The following is a 13,049-nucleotide window of genomic DNA, read 5'->3' as shown; positions in this document are numbered from 1 at the left end:
TTTCTTTACATTAGAATAGATTAGATTAGATTACATTACATTACATTGGATTACATTAGATTAGATTAGATTACATTACATTACATTAGATTAGATTACATTAGAAAACATTGGATTAGATTTGATTACATTACATTAGATTACATTAGATTAGATTAGATTAGATTAGATAACATTACATTGCGTTAGATTACATTAGATTAGATTACATTAGATTAGATTACATTAGATTAGATTACTTTAGATTACATTAGATTTCAATAGATTACATTACATTACATTAGATTACATTACAATAGAATACATTAGATTACATTACATTAGATAAGATAACATTAGATTACATTACATTACATTTCTTTACATTAGAATAGATTAGATTAGATTACATTACATTACATTGGATTACATTAGATTAGATTAGATTACATTAGATGAGATTACATTACATTAGATTAGATTAGAATACATTCGATTAGCTTAGATTACATTACATTAGAATACATTCGATTAAATTAGATTACATTACCTTAAATCAGATTAGATTATAATAGATTAGATTGCATTAGATTAGATTAGATTAGATTAGATTACATTAGATTAGATTACATTACATTAGTTTAGATTAGATTACATTAGATTTCCTAGCATTAGATTAGATTACATTAGATTAGATTAGAATACATTAGATTAGATTAGATTAGGTTACATTAGATTAGATTAGATTAGATTAGATTAGATTACATTACATTACATTAGATTACATTACATTAGATTACATTAGATTAGATGACATTAGATTCGATTACATTCAATTAGATTAGATTAGAGTAGAGGATCTTTCATTCCTTCAAAGCCACAAACTAAACGCAATTAATGAATCTAACTGCAAACATTCATTCGATGAGGAACAGTGTAAGTCCTATTCCAATGAATCTAGCTTTTGCCATTCATTCAATGAAAGAAACTGCACCCGTTCATGCAATGATAAAAGCTGCATGCATACATTAAATGAAACAGAGTGCACGTGTTCATTCAATGAGTACAGCTTTTCTTTTTTATTCACTTTCATTCAATGAAACCAAATGCTTCATTGAACCATTGAGTCAAACTGCCATCATTGACTCAATGAATCAAACAGTATTAATGGATTCCATCGAACAAACTATACTCATTTACTTCGTGAATCAAAGTGCACCCATTCATTCAATGAAACGCTTTGTATGTCTTAATTAAAAGAGTCGAGCTCCAGCCATTCATTCAATGCCACGAGCAAAACGCATTCATTCAATGGAGCATACTGCACTCATGATACAGACTGCACGTCTTAAATCAATGAGTAGAGCTTCTCTCATTCATTCAATGGGTCAAGCTTAACGCTTTCATTCAAAGAAACAAACTGCATTCATTGAATCATTGAATCAAACAACAATCATTGATTCAATGAATCAAACCTTGTTTCAATGGAACAAACCTATCTCCCTTATTTAGTGAACCAAACTGCATATTCATTGCATATTCAATGAAAGAGGCTGCATTTGTCAATTCAATGAGTAGAGCTACTCTCATTCATTCAATGGCTCAAGTTTCACGCATTGTCTCTGTCAAACTGCACACGTTTACTAGATGAACCAAACTGCCCGTCTTAATTCAATGAATAGAGCTTCTCTCATTCATTCAATGTGTCAAGCTCACCGCTTTCATTTAATGAAACAAACTGCATTGATTGAATCATTGAATCAAACTAGAATCATTGATTCAATGAATCAAACCTTATTCCTTGTTTCATTCGAACAAACCTAACTCACTTATTTAGTGAATCCTACTACACTCATTCATTCAATGAAACAGACCGCACATGATAATTCAATGAAGGTACTCTTAACGCATTGATTCAACCAAACAAATTGGACACATTTAGTTCATGAAGCAAACTGCATTTGTCAATTCAATGAATACAGCTTCTCACTCATTCAATGTCACAAGCTTCACACATTGTCTCAATCAAACTGCACACATTCACTCCATCATCCAAACTGCACGTGTTAATTCAATGAGCAGAGCTTCTCTCATCAGTCAATGATGAGCTTAACGCTTTCATTCAATGAAACAAACAGCTTTCGTTGAATCATTGAATCAAATTCTAATGATGGATTCAATGTAGATTAGATTACATTAGATTATATTACGTTACATTAGATTACATTAGATTAGGATAGATTGATTAAATTAGATTAAATTAGATTAGATTACATTACATTACATTAGATTACATTGCATTAGATTACATTCGATTACATTACATTAGATTAGATTACATTAGATTAGATTACATTTCATTACATTACATTAGATTACATTCGATTAAATTACATTAGATTAGATTAGATTACATTTCATTACATTACATTCGATTACATTAGATTAGATTAGATTACATTAGATTTCCTAGCATTAGATTAGATTACATTAGATTAGATTAGAATACATTAGATTACATTACATTACATTAGATTACATAGCATTAGATTACATTCGATTACATTACATTACATTAGATTACATTAGATTAGATGACATTACATTGTGTTAGATTAGATTAGATTACATTACATTACATTAGATTAGGTTAGATTGATTAGTTTAGATTACATTAGATTAGATTAAATTAGATTAGATTAGATTACATTACATTAGATTACATTGCATTAGATTACATTCGATTACATTACATTAGATTAGATTACATTAGATTAGATTACATTTCATTACATTACATTAGATTACATTCGATTACATTACATTAGATTAGATTACATTAGATTAGATTACATTAGATTAGATTACATTTCATTACATTACATTAGATTACATTAGATTACATTAGATTAGATTAGATTAGATTACATTACATTACATTAGATTACATTCGATTACATTAGATAAGATTAGATTAGATTAGATTAGATTACATTAGATTAGATTAGATTAGAGTAGAGGATCTTTCATTCCTTCAAAGCCACAAACTAAACGGAATTAATGAATCTAACTGCAAAAATTCATTCGATGAGGAACAGTGTAAGTCCTATTCCAATGAATCTAGCTTTTGCCATTCATTCAAAGAAAGAAACTGCACGCGTTCATGCAATGATAAAAACTGCATGCATTCATTAAATGAAACAGAGTGCACGTGTTCATTCAATGAGTACAGCTTTTCTTTTTTATTCACTTTCATTCAATGAAACCAAATGCTTCATTGAACCATTGAGTCAAACTGCCATCATTGACTCAATGAATCAAACAGTATTAATGGATTCCATCGAAAAAACTATACTCATTTACTTCGTGAATCAAACTGCACCCAATCATTCAATGAAATGCTTTGTATGTCTTAATTGAAAGAGTCGAGCTCCAGCCATTCATTCAATGCCACGAGCAAAACGCATTCATTCAATGGAGCATACTGCACTCATGATACAGACTGCACGTCTTAAATCAATGAGTAGAACTTCTCTCATTCATTCAATGGGTCAAGCTTAACGCTTTCATTCAAAGAAACAAACTGCATTCATTGAATCATTGAACCAAACAACAATCATTGATTCAATGAATCAAACCTTGTTTCAATGGAACAAACCTATCTCCCTCATTTAATGAAACAAACTGCATATTCATTGCATATTCAATGAAAGAGGCTGCATTTGTCAATTCAATGAGTAGAGCTACTCTCATTCATTCAATGGCTCAAGTTTCACGCATTGTCTCTGTCAAACTGCACACGTTTACTAGATGAACCAAACTGCCCGTCTTAATTCAATGAATAGAGCTTCTCTCATTCATTCAATGTGTCAAGCTCACCGCTTTCATTTAACGAAACAAACTGCATTGATTGAATCATTGAATCAAACTAGAATCATTGATTCAATGAATCAAACCTTATTCCTTGTTTCATTCGAACAAACCTAACTCACTTATTTAGTGAATCCTACTACACTCATTCATTCAATGAAACAGACCGCACATGATAATTCAATGAAGGTACTCTTAACGCATTGATTCAACCAAACAAATTGGACACATTTAGTTCATGAAGCAAACTGCATTTGTCAATTCAATGAATACAGCTTCTCACTCATTCAATGTCACAAGCTTCACACATTGTCTCAATCAAACTGCACACATTCACTCCATCATCCAAACTGCACGTGTTAATTCAATGAGCAGAGCTTCTCTCATCAGTCAACGATGAGCTTAACGCTTTCATTCAATGAAACAAACAGCTTTCGTTGAATCATTGAATCAAATTCTAATGATGGATTCAATGTAGATTAGATTACATTAGATTATATTACGTTACATTAGATTACATTAGATTAGGATAGATTGATTATATTAGATTAAATTAGATTAGATTACATTACATTACATTAGATTACATTGCATTAGATTACATTCGATTACATTACATTAGATTAGATTACATTTCATTACATTACATTAGATTACATTCGATTACATTACATTAGATTAGATTAGATTACATTTCATTACATTACATTCGATTACATTAGATTAGATTAGATTACATTAGATTTCCTAGCATTAGATTAGATTACATTAGATTAGATTAGAATACATTAGATTACATTACATTACATTAGATTACATAGCATTAGATTACATTCTATTACATTACATTACATTAGATTACATTAGATTAGATGACATTACATTGTGTTAGATTAGATTAGATTAGATTACATTACATTAGATTAGGTTAGATTGATTAGTTTAGATTACATTAGATTAGATTAAATTAGATTAGATTGCATTACATTACATTAGATTACATTGCATTAGATTACATTCGATTACATTACATTAGATTAGATTACATTAGATTAGATTACATTTCATTACATTACATTAGATTACATTCGATTACATTACATTAGATTAGATTACATTAGATTAGATTACATTAGATTAGATTACATTTCATTACATTACATTAGATTACATTAGATTACATTAGATTAGATTAGATTAGATTACATTACATTACATTAGATTACATTCGATTACATTAGATTAGATTAGATTAGATTAGATTAGATTACATTACATTGCATTACATCATTTTACATTATTTTACATTACATTAGATTACATTACATTGGATTACATTAGTTTACATTACATTTGATAACATTGCATTAGAGTAGATTACTTTACATTACATTACTTTAGATTAAATTAGATTACATTACGTTAGATTACACTACATTAGAGTACATTACATTTGATTACATCAGATTACATTACATTAGATTAGATTAGATTACATTAGATTAGATTAGATTAGAGTAGAGGATCTTTCATTCCTTCAAAGCCACAAACTAAACGCAATTAATGAATCTAACTGCAAACATTCATTCGATGAGGAACAGTGTAAGTCGTATTCCAATGAATCTAGCTTTTGCCATTCATTCAAAGAAAGAAACTGCACGCGTTGATGCAATGATAAAAACTGCATGCATTCATTAAATGAAACAGAGTGCACGTGTTCATTCAATGAGTACAGCTTTTCTTTTTTATTCACTTTCATTCAATGAAACCAAATGCTTCATTGAACCATTGAGTCAAACTGCCATCATTGACTCAATGAATCAAACAGTATTAATGGATTCCATCGAAAAAACTATACTCATTTACTTCGTGAATCAAACTGCACCCATTCATTCAATGAAATGCTTTGTATGTCTTAATTAAAAGAGTCGAGCTCCAGCCATTCATTCAATGCCACGAGCAAAACGCATTCATTCAATGGAGCATACTGCACTCATGATACAGACTGCACGTCTTAAATCAATGAGTAGAACTTCTCTCATTCATTCAATGGGTCAAGCTTAACGCTTTCATTCAAAGAAACAAACTGCATTCATTGAATCATTGAACCAAACAACAATCATTGATTCAATGAATCAAACCTTGTTTCAATGGAACAAACCTATCTCCCTCATTTAATGAACCAAACTGCATATTCATTGCATATTCAATGAAAGAGGCTGCATTTGTCAATTCAATGAGTAGAGCTACTCTCATTCATTCAATGGCTCAAGTTTCACGCATTGTCTCTGTCAAACTGCACACGTTTACTAGATGAACCAAACTGCCCGTCTTAATTCAATGAATAGAGCTTCTCTCATTCATTCAATGTGTCAAGCTCACCGCTTTCATTTAATGAAACAAACTGCATTGATTGAATCATTGAATCAAACTAGAATCATTGATTCAATGAATCAAACCTTATTCCTTGTTTCATTCGAACAAACCTAACTCACTTATTTAGTGAATCCTACTACACTCCTTCATTCAATGAAACAGACCGCACATAATAATTCAATGAAGGTTCTCTAAACGCATTGATTCAACCAAACAAATTGCACACATTTAGTTCATGAAGCAAAACTGCATTTGTCAATTCAATGAATACAGCTACTCATTCATTCAACGTCACAAGCTTCACACATTGTCTCAAACTGCACACATTCACTCCATCATCCAAACTGCACGTGTTAATTCAATGAGCAGAGCTTCTCTCATCAGTCAATGATGAGCTTAACGCTTTCATTCAATGAAACAAACAGCTTTCCTTGAATCATTGAAACAAATTCTAATGATGGATTCAATGTAGAGTAGATGACATTACATTACATTACATTACATTAGATTACACTACATTAGATTACATTTCATTACAATAGATTAAATTAAATTACATTACATTAGATGACATTACATTAGATTACATTAGATTAGATTAGATTAGATTACATTTGATTAGATTTGATTAGATTAAATTACATTACATTAGATTACATTTTATTACATTACATTAGATTAGATTACATTAGTTTAAATTAGATTAGATTATAATAGATTAGATTTAATTACATTAGATTAGATTGCATTAGATTAGATTAGATTAGATTAGATTGGATTACATCAGATTAGATTACATTACATTAGTTTAGATTAGATTACATTTGATTTCCTAGCATTAGATTAGATTACATTAGATTAGATTAGATTACATTAGATTACATTAGATTAGATTAGATTACATTACATTACATTTGATAACATTACATTAGAGTAGATTAGATTACATTACATTACTTTACTTTAGATTACATTAGATTACATTACATTAGATTACATTACATTAGATTACATTCGATTAGATTACATTACATTAGATTAGATTAGATTACACTACATTAGATTACGTTTGATTACATTAGATTAGATTAAATTACATTACATTAGATTACATTTCATTACATTAGATTACATTAGGTTAGGTTACATTACATAAGATTACATTAGATTGATTAGATTACATTACATGACATTAGATTACATGACATTAGATTACATTGGATTAGATTTGATTACATTACGTTAGTTTACATTATTTTACATTACATTAGATTACATTAGATTAGATTAGATTACATTACATTACATTAGATTAGATTACATTAGAAAACATTGGATTAGATTTGATTACATTACATTAGATTACATTAGATTAGATTAGATTAGATAACATTACATTACATTAGATTAGATTACTTTAGATTACATTAGATTTCAATAGATTATATAACATTACATTAGATTACATTACAATAGAATACATTAGATTACATTACATTAGATAAGATAACATTAGATTACATTACATTACATTTCTTTACATTAGAATAGATTAGATTAGATTAGATTACATTACATTGGATTACATTAGATTAGATTAGATTACATTAGATGAGATTACATTACATTAGATTAGATTAGAATACATCAGATTAGCTTAGATTACATTACATTAGAATACATTCGATTAAATTAGATTACATTACCTTAAATCAGATTAGATTATAATAGATTAGATTGCATTAGATTAGATTAGATTAGATTAGATTACATTAGATTGGATTACATTACATTAGTTTAGATTAGATTACATTAGATTTCCTAGCATTAGATTAGATTACATTAGATTAGATTAGAATAGATTAGATCAGATTAGGTTACATTAGATTAGATTAGATTAGATTAGATTACATTACATTACATTAGATTACATTAGATTAGATGACATTAGATTAGGTTAGATTAGATTACATTACATTAGATTACATTACATTAGATTACATTAGATTCGATTACATTCAATTAGATTAGATTAGAGTAGAGGATCTTTCATTCCTTCAAAGCCACAAACTAAACGCAATTAATGAATCTAACTGCAAACATTCATTCGATGAGGAACAGTGTAAGTCCTATTCCAATGAATCTAGCTTTTGCCATTCATTCAATGAAAGAAACTGCACGCGTTCATGCAATGATAAAAGCTGCATGCATTCATTAAATGAAACAGAGTGCACGTGTTCATTCAATGAGTACAGCTTTTCTTTTTTATTCACTTTCATTCAATGAAACCAAATGCTTCATTGAACCATTGAGTCAAACTGCCATCATTGACTCAATGAATCAAACAGTATTAATGGATTCCATCGAACAAACTATACTCATTTACTTCGTGAATCAAACTGCACCCATTCATTCAATGAAATGCTTTGTAAGTCTTAATTAAAAGAGTCGAGCTCCAGCCATTCATTCAATGCCACGAGCAAAACGCATTCATTCAATGGAGCATACTGCACTCATGATACAGACTGCACGTCTTAAATCAATGAGTAGAGCTTCTCTCATTCATTCAATGGGTCAAGCTTAACGCTTTCATTCAAAGAAACAAACTGCATTCATTGAATCATTGAATCAAACAACAATCATTGATTCAATGAATCAAACCTTGTTTCAATGGAACAAACCTATCTCCCTTATTTAGTGAACCAAACTGCATATTCATTGCATATTCAATGAAAGAGGCTGCATTTGTCAATTCAATGAGTAGAGCTACTCTCATTCATTCAATGGCTCAAGTTTCACGCATTGTCTCTGTCAAACTGCACACGTTTACTAGATGAACCAAACTGCCCGTCTTAATTCAATGAATAGAGCTTCTCTCATTCATTCAATGTGTCAAGCTCACCGCTTTCATTTAATGAAACAAACTGCATTGATTGAATCATTGAATCAAACTAGAATCATTGATTCAATGAATCAAACCTTATTCCTTGTTTCATTCGAACAAACCTAACTCACTTATTTAGTGAATCCTACTACACTCATTCATTCAATGAAACAGACCGCACATGATAATTCAATGAAGGTACTCTTAACGCATTGATTCAACCAAACAAATTGGACACATTTAGTTCATGAAGCAAACTGCATTTGTCAATTCAATGAATACAGCTACTCACTCATTCAATGTCACAAGCTTCACACATTGTCTCAATCAAACTGCACACATTCACTCCATCATCCAAACTGCACGTGTTAATTCAATGAGCAGAGCTTCTCTCATCAATGATGAGCTTAACGCTTTCATTCAATGAAACAAACAGCTTTCGTTGAATCATTGAATCAAATTCTAATGATGGATTCAATGTAGATTAGATTACATTAGATTATATTACGTTACATTAGATTACATTAGATTAGGATAGATTGATTAGATTAGATTACATTAGATTAGATTACATTACATTAGTTTAGATTAGATTACATTAGATTTCCTAGCATTAGATTAGATTACATTAGATTAGATTAGAATAGATTAGATTAGATTAGGTTACATTAGATTAGATTAGATTAGATTAGATTACATTACATTACATTAGATTACATTAGATTAGATGACATTAGATTAGGTTAGATTAGATTACATTACATTAGATTACATTACATTAGATTACATTAGATTCGATTACATTCAATTAGATTAGATTAGAGTAGAGGATCTTTCATTCCTTCAAAGCCACAAACTAAACGCAATTAATGAATCTAACTGCAAACATTCATTCGATGAGGAACAGTGTAAGTCCTATTCCAATGAATCTAGCTTTTGCCATTCATTCAATGAAAGAAACTGCACGCGTTCATGCAATGATAAAAGCTGCATGCATTCATTAAATGAAACAGAGTGCACGTGTTCATTCAATGAGTACAGCTTTTCTTTTTTATTCACTTTCATTCAATGAAACCAAATGCTTCATTGAACCATTGAGTCAAACTGCCATCATTGACTCAATGAATCAAACAGTATTAATGGATTCCATCGAACAAACTATACTCATTTACTTTGTGAATCAAACTGCACCCATTCATTCAATGAAATGCTTTGTAAGTCTTAATTAAAAGAGTCGAGCTCCAGCCATTCATTCAATGCCACGAGCAAAACGCATTCATTCAATGGAGCATACTGCACTCATGATACAGAGTGCACGTCTTAAATCAATGAGTAGAGCTTCTCTCATTCATTCAATGGGTCAAGCTTAACGCTTTCATTCAAAGAAACAAACTGCATTCATTGAATCATTGAATCAAACAACAATCATTGATTCAATGAATCAAACCTTGTTTCAATGGAACAAACCTATCTCCCTTATTTAGTGAACCAAACTGCATATTCATTGCATATTCAATGAAAGAGGCTGCATTTGTCAATTCAATGAGTAGAGCTACTCTCATTCATTCAATGGCTCAAGTTTCACGCATTGTCTCTGTCAAACTGCACACGTTTACTAGATGAACCAAACTGCCCGTCTTAATTCAATGAATAGAGCTTCTCTCATTCATTCAATGTGTCAAGCTCACCGCTTTCATTTAATGAAACAAACTGCATTGATTGAATCATTGAATCAAACTAGAATCATTGATTCAATGAATCAAACCTTATTCCTTGTTTCATTCGAACAAACCTAACTCACTTATTTAGTGAATCCTACTACACTCATTCATTCAATGAAACAGACCGCACATGATAATTCAATGAAGGTACTCTTAACGCATTGATTCAACCAAACAAATTGGACACATTTAGTTTATGAAGCAAACTGCATTTGTCAATTCAATGAATACAGCTACTCACTCATTCAATGTCACAAGCTTCACACATTGTCTCAATCAAACTGCACACATTCACTCCATCATCCAAACTGCACGTGTTAATTCAATGAGCAGAGCTTCTCTCATCAGTCAATGATGAGCTTAACGCTTTCATTCAATGAAACAAACAGCTTTCGTTGAATCATTGAATCAAATTCTAATGATGGATTCAATGTAGATTAGATTACATTAGATTATATTACGTTACATTAGAATACATTAGATTAGGATAGATTGATTAGATTAGATTACATTAGATTAGATTAAATTAGATTAGATTACATTACATTACATTAGATTACATTGCATTAGATTACATTCGATTACATTACATTAGATTAGATTACATTAGATTAGATTACATTTCATTACATTACATTAGATTAGATTCGATTACATTACATTAGATTAGATTAAATTACATTACATTAGATTACATTAGATTAGATTAGATTACATTAGATTTCCTAGCATTAGATTAGATTACATTAGATTAGATTAGAATACATTAGATTACATTACATTACATTAGATTACATAGCATTAGATTACATTCGATTACATTACATTACATTAGATTACATTAGATTAGATGACATTACATTGTGTTAGATTAGATTAGATTACATTACATTACATTAGATTAGGTTAGATTGATTAGTTTAGATTACATTAGATTAGATTAAATTAGATTAGATTACATTACATTACATTTCATTACATTACATTAGATTACATTAGATTAGATTACATTAGATTAGATTACATTTCATTACATTACATTACATTACATTCGATTACATTACATTAGATTAGATTACATTAGATTAGATTACATTAGATTAGATTACATTTCATTACATTACATTAGATTACATTAGATTACATTAGATTAGATTAGATTAGATTACATTACATTACATTAGATTACATTCGATTACATTAGATTAGATTAGATTAGATTAGATTACATTACATTGCATTACATCATTTTACATTATTTTACATTACATTAGATTACATTACATTGGATTACATTAGTTTACATTACATTTGATAACATTGCATTAGAGTAGATTACTTTACATTACATTACTTTAGATTACATTAGATTACATTACGTTAGATTACACTACATTAGAGTACATTACATTTGATTACATCAGATTACATTACATTAGATTAGATTAGATTACATTAGATTAGATTACATTAGATTCGATTAGATTAGATTAGAGTGGAGGATCTTTCATTCCTTCAAAGCCACAAACTAAACGCAATGAATGAATCTAACTGCAAACATTCATTCGATGAGGAACAGTGTAAGTCCTATTCCAATGAATCTAGCTTTTGCCATTCATTCAAAGAAAGAAACTGCACGCGTTCATGCAATGATAAAAACTGCATGCATTCATTAAATGAAACAGAGTGCACGTGTTAATTCAATGAGTACAGCTTTTCTTTTTTATTCACTTTCATTCAATGAAACCAAATGCTTCATTGAACCATTGAGTCAAAATGCCATCATTGACTCAATGAATCAAACAGTATTAATGGATTCCATCGAACAAACTATACTCATTTACTTCGTGAATCAAACTGCACCCATTCATTCAATGAAATGCTTTGTATGTCTTAATTAAAAGAGTCGAGCTCCAGCCATTCATTCAATGCCACGAGCAAAACGCATTCATTCAATGGAGCATACTGCACTCATGATACAGACTGCACGTCTTAAATCAATGAGTAGAACTTCTCTCATTCATTCAATGGGTCAAGCTTAACGCTTTCATTCAAAGAAACAAACTGCATTCATTGAATCATTGAACCAAACAACAATCATTGATTCAATGAATCAAACCTTGTTTCAATGGAACAAACCTATCTCCCTCATTTAATGAACCAAACTGCATATTCATTGCATATTCAATGAAAGAGGCTGCATTTGTCAATTCAATGAG

This window comes from Chiloscyllium punctatum, chromosome 34 (assembly GCF_047496795.1).
Source record: "Chiloscyllium punctatum isolate Juve2018m chromosome 34, sChiPun1.3, whole genome shotgun sequence".
NCBI classification, from domain to species: Eukaryota; Metazoa; Chordata; class Chondrichthyes; order Orectolobiformes; family Hemiscylliidae; genus Chiloscyllium; species Chiloscyllium punctatum.
Note: the sequence above shows the minus strand (reverse complement) of the source record.